Source organism: Castor canadensis, chromosome 1 (genome assembly GCF_047511655.1).
Source record: "Castor canadensis chromosome 1, mCasCan1.hap1v2, whole genome shotgun sequence".
Classification (NCBI taxonomy): Eukaryota; Metazoa; Chordata; class Mammalia; order Rodentia; family Castoridae; genus Castor; species Castor canadensis.
Genome location: NC_133386.1, coordinates 131,957,358 through 131,970,764, shown reverse-complemented (window position 1 = coordinate 131,970,764; position 13,407 = coordinate 131,957,358).

Below are 13,407 nucleotides of genomic sequence, written 5' to 3'. Positions count from 1 at the left end.
CTAGCAAGAATAAGGCCCTGAGTTCAAACCCCAGTACTGCCAAAAAAGAAAAAAAAAAATCCCTTGCTCCTTCAAATAAAGATGCTCCCCGAAACAAAGGGATTTGTGGTGAAATAAGCTTGGTATGCACCGGAGTAAGCAGAGTTAAAGTGAGTTCTATGGGGATTCTGGGTAATATGCTGCTGCATCTTGTGAACCCACCTGGGGATAGGAGCTTCCCATGCTTATGCTGGGGCCATGTCTCCCGGGAATATCACTGGGGAGAAGCGCTCTGTGAAATGATGTGGGGATCATGCCTTTAGGAGCGAGCACAGAAGCCTTCCCCTACTACTCCACCATGTACTCTCATACTCCCTCCATCCCTCAGGTCACGATCCCTGGAGAGGCTCATGGTGTTCTTGGGAAGCACTGCTCTGCAGACGTAGATGACAGATTATTGCTCACACTTCTCCCAGATGAGACTACTTCTCTGCCTTTGCTCACACCATTACTTCTGACCATTGTTTTAACCCATTTCTCTGCCAAGTTCCAGCTCATGTGGCAAGGCTTGGGTTTCATGCTTTCTGCCCAAAAACCAAGGCTCCTTGGATCCTGGCAAGATATTAGAATTGCCTGATAAGTGTTCCAGGTCGTTGTTGAAGGAAAGAGATTACTGAATGCAATTGTAGAATGACTACAAGGGGAAGACAGGATAGAGGGATGGCTGGGTACAGGACTGGATTAGTGAGGTGACTGCACAGGCTTGGGTTACATGGGGTGCACAGAACTTATTAGACCTGTGTTCACCACTCTCCTTGTGGTGGTGCAGGGACTTGAGCTCTGCACGTTTGATGAGTCCCAAAGCAGCTTGTTGGCTAGCTCTTCAGCAGCCCCCAGGAATGGCTGAGAGATCCCTCTCTCCTAAGTTCCTCCTTGGGCTCTCACCTCTGTCCGTAGCCTCACCAAGACCACTACTCACTTCTGGATGTCAATCTGGGGGCACCGTGCCACAAGACTTGTCTGTCATTTAGACTGTCCCCAATGGTCACTGCGGGGAATGGTGCCCAAACTGGTTGACCACAGAACCTGGTAAGACTCTGGAAACTGGGCTTCCTTTGCTTTCTACCCAAACTCTGCAGCTCATTGGACATGCTGACACTGCCCCTCTCAGGGGGCCACTTGAGGATGGACCTCCACAGAGACAAAAAATGGCAACAGGCCAATTTCTTAACCTTAACTTTCCTTAAAACCTATTTCCTCTGAAACTTCAATTACCAAACCTCTTTGAACCTCATTTTCCCTAACTCTCCAACAGGCACATCTACCTCATTGTTTTCTTTTTGGGTATTAAATTAAATAAAGTAGAAAGTGAGGAGGGCATAGAGTGGGTACTTGGCGGCAGTTACTTTTCTCCTTTTTGCCCAATGCTGACGGGGAGCTGCTAGAGAGAAGCTGCTTTCCATTGTGTGGTGTCAGAACACTGAATGAAGGATAAGTTGGGAGAGGTAGCTGTGGCCTAACCCACACCAGATACAGATTTGCCAGTTCCAAAGCAGCCTCACCCTCCAGGGGTGGCTTCCTCTTCCAGGACTGCTTTTGACTCACTGTCTTATAGTTAGCTGCTTTTCTAGCCAGTCTCTACTTACCCCCACCTCCCTTCCACAGATATGGACCCCTCAGATCAAGTAAGTGCTAGGGGCAACTCAGTTCCATGTCACCAAGCCCACTTCAGGGCTCAACCAATACAATTTTGGACAGGTTGTTATTTGCACTTATTGATGAAGGGCCCTTGAAGACCAGCTCTCCTTGCTGCTGAGCTCTTGGCGAGAGTGAGCAGGTGCTGGAAGGCCAGACAGGAGAAGGGAAGCAGTGGTGAGAGGCAGTGATGCATAGAGATCAGAGAGGGAGGAGCTACTTTGTGATGTACCCTTGGGCATTCATTCATGAAACTCAATTAACAAGTATTAAGTGCCTAGGTTTGCCAGGACCTTTTCACATTCTGGCTTGGGTGCTCCCGATACATCGGTCAAAAGTCCTGTGGATTAACATCTCTAGCCCTGGTGATATCATCGGCAATGTGGCCATAATATCCAAAGTAGTTCTAACTGCTTGAGTTTATTTATGTAAATTGCTCAGCACAGTCCCTGCTAGATAACTGCTCGTTAACATAACTGTTAAAGATAACAATCCTCATTCAGTCCTGTGTGGTAAGACTGAGGTCTCCAGCAGGCTTTGGGGTCCAGGCCAGCAATCCAGCTCCTTCATCTGACAGCTGAGAAAACTGGGGCCTGTGAAGACAGAGGTGGAGCAGAAATGAATCCCCAGCCAAGGACTTTCAGGGTACTACTCTTTCTAGGTATGTGCTGTTTTCTCTGAGTTTAGAGCCTGCTGAGCAAGCGTGCACACTGGTCCCCAAGTGCTCCTTTGGGAAAAGTGGTATGTGAAGCTGGGCGCAGCTCGCACATAACAGTACAACCCAGGCAGCTTCCTGGACGCACAGCTGAGGATGTACTTAAGGAGTGGCCCGCTGTGGGTCTGCAACTTGTGGCTCTGAGCCCTGCCTCTCTGCTGTCCCTGCTGCTGAGTTATAGCTTGGCTTGGGAGAGTGTATTGCTTCATCCCAGAACATTCTCTTACTGCATGGAGTTTGAGGCAATAATAGTGATACAAGTGTATCTGTAAGATTTTCCACCGTTGCCATGGTGCTAGCATATCCCTGATTTCATTTGACACCATTCCCCCCCACCCTGCCCCACAGCATTTTTTTTTTTTTAACAAAGGGAGAAACTTTGGCTCAAGTTGTTGAACAATTTATCTTAGGTCTTGGATCTGGTCACCAGGTATTTCCCTCTAAATCTAGGGCTTATTTAGTACTTGAAATAAAAGACAGCAGCTCCCAGAAGAGAGGCCTGAAATGTTCCACCTGCATGTTGTCCTAACAATCCTCATATCCTCCCTGCAGCAGATACTGAGACCCATCCTCTCACAGACAAGATGCCTAGGGTCAGAAGTTAAGAAAATGACCTGAGGATACACAGCCAGGGTGTTCAAACCCAGGCAGTCAAGCTCCACAGTCTACCTTCTTAACTTCAACCATCACTTGGGGCTGGTTATTCTGAGCTGCGGGGCTCCCTGCATGGCAGGATATGCAGCAGGGTTCCTGGGCTCTGTGCCCCAGCTGCTGGTCGTAACTGCCCTCACCAAGGCCGTGACAACCAAACAGGTCTCCAGACACTGCCAAATATCACACCAGGGGCAAAAATTGCCTCCTTCCCTCCCACCCTCCCATTGGAACCCACTGCTTAGTTACACTATCCTACATGATAGTATACAGTTGTTTTTTAAAATATGCCAACATCTAATTTTAGATAAAATGTTCCTATAGACCTCTTTTCAAAATGAATCAACATTCGGATTCAATTGAACTTAACTGCCCACCCCCCTCTGCCCAGGCAATTTATAGACCATCTTAAGAATGAACTGATGCTTACAGAAATGAAGGACCCTTGCCCAGAATAACAAAGCCTAGTATGTGGGGAACAGGAACTTGAATGCTGGTCTCAAAGACCAAATGACTAACTCTTTTTGGTAGAATTCATTCTGAAGTGACAAGAACTGTATTTTCTCAATTCTAAGATCCACTTTCTCACCACAATTTAGTGGTTGTGGAATTGGGATGCAACTTAAAACTAGGGTATGTTTGTAGTACAAATATTTTTAATTTCTCTAAAAGTTATTATTTAATTAAAAGTATATCTCAGCAGTCTCTTAGAATTCAGAATTAAGGGCTTGAGCTGTGTGGAAGATGCTGATGGAGACAAGATGGGAAGAAAGGAGTCAGAGTGGCAGCCTTCCTTGCCCTGATAGTGGCCTGCTCCTTTGCTGTGCTGTCTACACCAGCCTGAATCCTTATCTGCTGGCTCCACCAGCCGTCCTGACCTGGCTCATATCACATTCCTCCAGGAAGTCTTTCCAGGTTTGTTGGTGTCTCAGTTTTTCTAATTCCATTCAGAAGTTTTTTTTTTTTTTTTTTTTTTTCTGTTGGAGCATTTGTTACATGATAGAGTGTATGACTGACTAAACACGTTCTCTATCATGGCCAATTAGCATCTTTGCATTTCAGATGAGACTGAGGTCCAGAGAAGGGCAGGAACTTGTGCAACATCTCTCTCAAGACCAGTGGCTGGGCAGGGAAGAGAAGCGAGTCTCCATGTTCTGTTCTTCACATCAATACTTCATGTTTGTTCTGGGGTAGTTAATTACAACCAGCTGTGTAGCAGTCAGGTCAGCCAAGCCCTTTCTTGGAGAAAGGCATTCCAGGATGACTGCACAGTAAAAACTGTGACATCTGAGCTCAGAGAGGTGAAGTGGCTCATCCAAGGTCCCACAGCTCCTGTTATGGTTTGGATCTGAACATATTACCAAAAGTTCACGCTTGGTTCCCAATGTGACAGGGTTCATGGGTGGGACCTCTGGGAGGTGACTGGATCATGAGTGCTCTAATCTCATCGATGGGTTAATCCATTGATGAAAATAAATCTTTCCTCCTTTAAGTTGATTTTCTCAAGCATTTTGTCATAGCGAGGGAAATCTGGCTAACACAGCTCCCTAGCAGCAGCACTCAGACTGGGACTTCCCAGACAGCACCCCTGCTCTCCCCTGCTGCTGGTCTGTCCAAACCTGGCCCTCTCTTTCTCAAGTTTCCAGACCTGGTCAGGTCTGCCTCCACTCACAAGCAGCAGGAAAGGGACAACAGCCTCTTCCAGGGCTCCCAGAGAGAACAAGGACTCTTATCTCTGATCCCTCTGATGTAACAGGGTTGTGCCCCTCCAGCAAACCCCACCAATGCTCTAACCCTTTAATAGCTAGACACAAATCCCTCCATCTAGCACAGGCCCCTGACCAGGGCTGGAGGAAGACATGAAGCTAAGTCCCAGTGGTGCTGCATCCTGGCAAGTCTCTTGGGGATGACACCTCCACAACTCTCTCAGTTGTTACGAGGACTGAGCAGCTATAACATCTCTGAGGACCAGTGGTGCACTTTCAAGCACTGTGGTGGGGTTGAGGCTGGCTGCACAGTACTGCAAAGAGCTCAGCCTCTGGCTTTGCACAGTCATGGACTGTGTGACCTCAGCAAATGATCTCTTTGAAATTCAGTTCTCTCATGGGGATATCAGTCTCATCAAACTGTGAGCCTTAAATGAGGTAATACAGACAAGCCATCCACACAGTGCCTGGCATAGAGGAGGCAATCAGTAAATACTACATCCCTTCATTATATGAAGCAGAACAGAAGTCAGCCCCATAATGCTAATATTCAAGCCCACAAATAATCTCATGCTGTGGGGAGGGAGCTGAATCTCCAACGAGCAGAGATTGCTAGTAATTTTAAAGACCAGCAACTGCCTTTACATTTCATCATCTCTCTTCCAGGGAGACTGCAAAGCTGGAAAAGGAATTGCAGCCCAGAGGAAAATGCCACTGTGTAACAGTGGTAATTTTACACATCTCTTTATACACACCATTTCAGGTCTGCTCCCCTTCTCTATAAAAAAGGTGGGAGCTCCAGACACAAGCAGGTTCTAAAGAGGGCAATGAAAATTATATGGGTTGTGGTTTGAGAAGGGAAGGAAGAGAAGAAAAAAAAATAAGGCAGGAATTACTTGGAAAGGAAGGGGTAAGACAGTGATAAATAGGAGGGTATTAAATATAACAGAGGAGGGGTGAGTTTCATGCCAAGGTCATTATTGTGGCAGGGGCCTGGGAGTGTGCAACCAAAGGGATCACGTCTCAAGACTTGGAACATTTGGGGAGAAAGACTATACCCATCACGGATGCTATTTATTACGATGAGCAGTGACCAAGGTGGGGCTTGCTTTTCAGGTTGACTGTCCTTAACTTTATAAGCATGCTGAGAAACTGCAGGCTAGACTGTCACATGCATCTAGTGTAGAAAGGATACTGTTCATCAGCTTAGCGTCTTTTTGGACCAGAGAATGATGGCCAGGTCTGAGGACTTCACAGGGTGTTCATGGACTGACCCCCCAATCCCTTTCTCTCTTCATTTCTGGTTGCTTTCCTCTCCTCCAATCCTCTGGCCACTCTAATTCCACATTGGTCCTAGGACACATCATTCACTCATTTAACAAGTATGGAGCAACTACTATCTGCTATGAACTGTTTTGCACAGTGAACAAGACAAAGTCCCAGAACTTGTAGAACTGATCTACTAGTGTGAGAAGACCAAATAATTTCTAGAAAATGTAGGCTGGTTTTGAAAGAGTAAGCAGAGAAAGTTTCTCTGCAGAGATAAATTTGAAAAGCAAAGACTTCAATGATACCAAAAGTGATTTAAGAGTTAGTGAAGCCAACAGCTTTCAAGATACATTGTTTTTTGAAGGGGTGGGGTGGGAATGGAGTTTGAACTCAGGGCTTCACACTTGCAAAGCAGGCACTCTACTCCTTGAGCTGTACCTCAAGTCCATTTTGCTCTGGTTATTTTGGAGATGGGGTCAAATCTCCATCTTCCTGCTCAGCCTCCAAACAGCTAGCATTACAGGTGTGAGCCACCAGCACCGGCTTCCATACCCACTTTTTAGGAGGTGAGTATTCCCACTTTGAAGAGCAGCCTGGTCTTCCAGAATTGGTCAGTCTGAGTTTAAATCTCACTCCAACACTTAGAGGCACTGGAAAGTTACTTATTCTTGGATCCACAAAATGGAATAACAGCACCTACTATACCACATTGTGAATCTAAAGAAGTGATTGCATAAAGTGCCTAGTAAGTGCTCAACATGGGGTAGCTGCTATTAAGAAGAAAAAGTCCAAATATAAGACTTACTTATTTTGCAGTACTGGAGTTTGAACTCAGGGCCTACATCTTTTTTTTTTATTTTTCTTTTATTATTCATATGTGCATACAAGGCTTGGTTCATTTCTCCCCCCTGCCCCCACCCCCTCCCTTACCACCCACTCCACCCCCTCCCGCTCCCACCCCTTAATACCCAGCAGAAACTATTTTGCCCTTATCTCTAATTTTGTTGTAGAGAGAGTATAAGCAATAATAGGAAGGAACAAGGGGTTTTGCTGGTTGAGATAAGGATAGCTATACAGGGCATTGACTCACATTGATTTCCTGTGCGTGGGTGTTACTTCTAGGTTAATTCTTTTTGATCTAACCTTTTCTCTAGTTCCTGGTCCCCATTTCCTATTGGCCTCAGTTGCTTTAAGGTATCTGCTTTAGTTTCTCTGCATTAAGGGCAACAAATGCTAGCTAGTTTTTTAGGTGTCTTACCTATCCTCACCCCTCCCTTGTGTGCTCTTGCTTTTATCATGTGCTCATAGTCCAATCCACTTGTTGTGTTTGCCCTTGATCTAATGTCCACATATGAGGGAGAACATACGATTTTTGGTCTTTTGAGCCAGGCTAACCTCACTCAGAATGATGTTCTCCAATTCCATCCATTTACCAGCGAATGATAACATTTCGTTCTTCTTCATGGCTGCATAAAATTCCATTGTGTATAGATACCACATTTTCTTAATCCATTCGTCAGTGCTGGGGCATCTTGGCTGTTTCCATAACTTGGCTATTGTGAATAGTGCCGCAATAAACATGGATGTGCAGGTGCCTCTGGAGTAACAGTCTTTTGGGTATATCCCCAAGAGTGGTATTGCTGGATCAAATGGTAGATCGATGTCCAGCTTTTTAAGTAGCCTCCAAAATTTTTTCCAGAGTGGTTGTACTAGTCTACATTCCCACCAACAGTGTAAGAGGGTTCCTTTTTCCCCGCATCCTCGCCAACACCTGTTGTTGGTGGTGTTGCTGATGATGGCTACTCTAACAGGGGTGAGGTGGAATCTTAGTGTGGTTTTAATTTGCATTTCCTTTATTGCTAGAGATGGTGAGCATTTTTTCATGTGTTTTCTGGCCATTTGAATTTCTTCTTTTGAGAAAGTTCTGTTTAGTTCACATGTCAGGGCCTACATCTTGAGCCACTCCACCAGCCCTTTTTTTGTGATGGTATTTTTTTGAGATAGGGTCTCATGAACTATTTGTCTGGGCTGGCTTGGAACTGTGATCCTCTTGATCTCTGCCTCTTAAGTAGCTAGGATTACAGACATGAGCCACTGGCACCTGGCACAAGACACATTTATAAGGAAAGCTTTCAACATCTCATTTCTTGGGAAAAAGGATCTGTGTATCAACAATCTCATCACATGTACTCTAAAGAAAAATAATCACACCAAGAGCAGAAATTTGCTAAATAAGATATATGCAATACAAAATATTTTTTAAACCAAAATTTTACAGTAACGAAAACTAGAAGCATGCCAAGCACTAACCCCAGACCCTGGCCTGTTTAATAAAACTCTTCCTCTAAAGCTGACATACTACAGGATTACCACTGACATTAATAACAGTTTAAAGGGCAGATGCTGTTCACCTGCCAAGAAATTATTCTTTCAGGTTTCCATCCTCAGTTATGTCTATGTGGCTGAGTCAGGACACTTCTGGTCACCTGGGCCTCTGCCACCACAGTGGTATGATCCTGAGCAAGCTGTCCCCTCCCTGTCTATGCAGTTTCTGGCTCTTCATCTCTATCTACTACTACCATGCAGAATTTACAGCTTAACATGTTCAATACTGGCATGAAGATGAAGTGTTATATATTAGTTGAATACCTTGAGAAACTGAAATAGCATAATTATTATCTGGTTTTTTTGGGGGGGGCGGGAGAAAAATCAGACATTGTATGTATAGTCATCTAAAGCCAAACTAACAACAGTCACATTTTCACTAAGAAGGAAATGAGAGACTAACTAAGACACTTGAGGTCATGAAGACCCCTAAAACATACCATTTTCACAGGACCATCTACTCTTAGCAAATGTGAATTTCTCCATGATTTCAAAACTATTCAAACTGGATCTTTACTGGTGATGACAGTGGTAAATTTGGCTGTTTGATTTATCATCATCAGTCATTAACTTAATGAGGTAACGCAGAGAAACTACTGCTGTTTTTATAGGTTTCTGCAAAGGCTGTTGCCCATCCCTTTCACCTCCTATATTCAATAGTGTCTACTAGACTGAGCTTCAAACTGGAAGCAACATGAGGACCAGGTTCTCATGGGGCTTACATCCAGTGGACAACCCAGGGAAACCTGGGAGTACACACGAGGGCCACTTGGTCCAGATTTTGGGTGTGAAGAAGCCTCCAGAGGAAGGGACATCTCAGTTGTGGTAATGAAGGGGGAGCAGTGAGCCACATGTTCTTTACTGTTTTTTTGTTTTGTTTTTTTTGGTGGGGGGGTGGTACTGGGGTTTGAACCCAGGGCTTCATGCTCACTAGGAAGTGCTCTACCACTTGAGCCACGTCCCCCTCCCCAAGCCTTTTTGCCATTTATTTTTCAAATAGGGTCTCATGCTTTTGCCTGGGCTGGCCTCAGACCACAAAATCCTCCTACCTCTGCCTCCCAAGTGGCTAGGATTATAGGTGTGTATCACCATGTCTGGCCTGCACAGTGTGTTTACCAAGGATGTTATATCTTCTAGTTAGCTAAGGCCTTCTTACATATAACCTGAGTTTTGTCTAAGGTGATCTTAAATCCTGGTTCACTCTGAATAGTTACCGTTCATCTGTTGTCCCAGCATAACATTATAGTGTTCTCTTACGTCCTTAAACATACCCTGGTAGGGACAATCAATTATACTGCTACCTACCTGAGGTCCTGCTTTTGGCAGTCCCTGACTGGCATGTCTGGCTCCCCACATGACTGAGCTCACTGAGGGTCTGGACTCCATTTTATTCACCTCTGCATCAGCGGCAGACTATTTTATTCACTTTTGTAATTATAACATTTAGCCTTGTGCCTAATGCTAAATAGATTGAGTATCATAGCCACCCAGTACAGTATTTAAAATCAGCATCAATATATGTTGGATTTATGAAACTTTACATGATATTGGAATCCTGGTTCCACATTTCATTAGCTATGTGACCCAATTCTTAGGTTTTCACCAGAACAATGGGGATTAGAGTACCTTCTCATAGGGCAGAGAAGTTTAAATGAGACAGGAAAGGTAAAGCACTTGCGTGCCTTCAGCACATACCTGACACATACTGAGCACTGCTATGGACTAGGACCCTCCTCCAGCCGCCACACCCTGTTCTGCAGCACCGAACAAGAATCAGGTGGGAACTCATTGAGTGTGAATTAAATGAATGCTTAGTCTAGTTTAGGGCTGGCTGCCAACCAGATTCTTGGATTACAAGCTGCATTAATCAAAATTACAATTTAGCCAGGTGCTGGTGGCTCACGTCTGTAATCCTAGCTACTCCACAGGCAGAGATCAGGAGGATCGCAGTTCGAGGCCAGTTTGGGCAAATAGTTCACAAGACCATATCTCAAAAAACCCTATCACAAAAAAATGGGCTGGTGGAGTGGCTCAAGGTGAAGGCCCTGAGTTCAAGCCCCAGTACCACAAAATAAATAAATAATTACAATTTAGAAGTCTAAAGTTTTGACTCCTATAAGTTCAGTTTTAGTAACTTTAAAAATCCTCCTCTTTATAACCTCAAGCATAGATCACAGAAAACAGCAGCACTATCTGGCTAAATCCTAGCTGTGCTAATTAACATTTAAACCTCACTCTTTATAACTCTGCTCATAAAAGTTCCTCACAGAGGCACACCAACTTGCATATCTGTACTCACCTCTTCTCTTTTTGATTGTCAGCCTCTCAAGCTTTACATGATTTAATGTATATAGAGAAAAGCAGAAAGGCCTTAGATTGAGTCAACAGTTTTCTTGATCCCCAATTACAATATCCTCTTTTGCAACATATCCTTGTTGAACATTTGGAATGAATTAAGACTTTAAACTTCCAGATGTTTAAACTACTACTGTAAATTTAAACTCATTAAAAAGGGGCAGATTTACTACCTCTACTTAGTTTTGAAGTATATTGTTCACTCTGTCCGAATAATTTATGGAGCCAAATACAGTGGCATGTAGTGTATTCTATTTATATAGGATTCATGGTGAGAAATGAAGGGCATAAAGAAGGTCTGGAAACTTATTGCCATCTTAGCCAACCTATAGATCACATTCATTGTTGTTTCTAAGCTAGTAATTGTTTCCTGAAACTCATCTAGTGGATATTTTTATGCTAATCTGTGCTAAAAATTACTTTGCTTTTTCTGGCCACAAAAAGCTGGCTGCAGAGAAGCATTTGATTATGGCACGAAGACAGCTGCACCCACTCTTGTGAAATAAATGGACCTGGATCTACAGTCCTTTGTGGTAGTGTCTTGGCAGCCAAACAAAGGTGGCAGCATTTCTACACCCAGTTTGTAAAGTCTCAGAAGTTGCACGGTCCAATTTTTTCTTTTTTTTGCAAGGAACCCCTGTCAACTATAATGAGTATATTTTAAATGTTGTGCTGAAAGCTGGCAATGGATAAAGCAAGAACATAAAAGCACCTTATTCCCAAAGCAAATATTTCTTTTACAAACCTTAAGAATGAAGTGGCTTTCATAATCAATTTTAAGATCGAAGGCCTGGACTGAAGTAGCTGGCTCTGGCATTCATTAGCTATGTAATGTAAAGCAATTAATTTACCTCTGTGAGCTTGATTTCTCTACTGAAAAATGGAGGTTAATACCTGCCTGCCTTTTTCTGGGGACCTAAGTAAGATAATCAAGAAGCTCTGTAAGCTCCATGGTATCATATAAAGTTAATAAACACCACAAATATAACTTTCCTGTATATCTTACAAGTTACTTCACTCGAAACATACTTAAAGAAGTGGCTGCCCCTAAAATGAAACAAAAATAAACCAGATCCAGCTAAATTACTGTAGAAGAGCTGGTCTCTAGAGGAGGGCTTTCAACTCAAAGCATTACTTACTCCACCCAAGTTCTTCTAAGAGTTAAATAGAAATTACTTAAAGTTTTTAATGATTAACTCTCCTTTATTTACAGGTATCACATTCTATATAATAGGATTCAACTGGGTAATTTTTTTTTCCAAAAATGAGTTAAATATGTCAAAAGCAAAAATTCTTCGGATTATATATGTTAAATCTTTTGTTTTGAAGCAGGGTCTTGCTATGTAGAGGCTGCCCTGGAACCTGCTAGATAGCCAGGCTGGCCTTGAACTCATGATCCTCCTGCCTCTGCCTCCCTAGTGCTGAGATTGTGGGTGTGTGCCACAGTGCATAGCAATATGTTAAATCTTACATATACCTCCTGCTACATTTTTCAGACTGTTTAGATACAGTATTTAAAAAAAAACAAAACACTACACAAGGCTTTCATTGATACAGTAAAAGATATTACTTTTCCTTTCCTTTAATTTTGATAAATCTGATCTATTGGTTTATGAAGTTTTTTTTTTCCCTTGTGTGTGTGTAGTTAAAAAAAATTACAATTGTAGTCCTGTGGGGCAACTCTAGGATGTAAATTCTTTGAGTATGCAACTGGCATTGCCAGCATTTGGTCAAGAAACATGGCATATAGTAAACATTCAATTAATATTTGTGGAATCAACAGCTACCACAGCTACCACTTTCTAACTACCATCTTGCAAAAACACAACCTGTTTCATCTGTGAGACTGTCACCAACTCACACTATTAAGAATCAGTTTGTGAAAATGTCTTTTTAACAAAGTAGGGCTTTTGCTGGGTATGGTTCAGGGGTAGGGTATTTGCCTAGCATGCATAAGGCCTTGGGTTTAATCCCTGTCACCATTTTAAAATAGATTATAAAAAGTTTAAAAATTTAAGGCTTTTAAACATGCAATAGATTTACAAATTAGAACTACACATAGCTTATATGCACAAACAATATGTACCTTAAAAGCTTAATTAGTAATGCCTCTTGTATGAACGCTTTGGGATACAGTTGTGGTAGCTTGAAAGCAGGCATATTTTTCAGTTCCTTCACCTATTTCCTCATCCCTTCAATCTGACTGACTTGCTTTGACCAAAAGAATGTAGTACAAGCGACATGAGTGCTTAAGCCCAGGCTCTGATGCTCCTGTCTTTGTCCCCTTGGTATTCTAAGGACCACCATACCATAAGCCCAAGATAAGAGACCACACAAAGAGGCCCAGCAATCATTTCACCCAGACCCTAGCCAATCTGCCAGTCAAATGCAGAAAGCCCAGATGAGATTTGCAATAGAACCACCACTTAACCAACCACAAACCATTGAGGAATGATAAATTATTTCATTAAGCCATGAAGTCTGGAAATGTTAAAGTAGCAATAGGTGAATGATGATCCAACCTTAAGGTAGGATTTACAGTTGACGAACCAGACCCAGGTAGCTGCCAAAGCCACTTTCAAGTGTCCTAAGAACTAGATACAGGTAGACAGGCCAGCTCTGGGTCTCCTTCATTACCATCATGAACTTGGT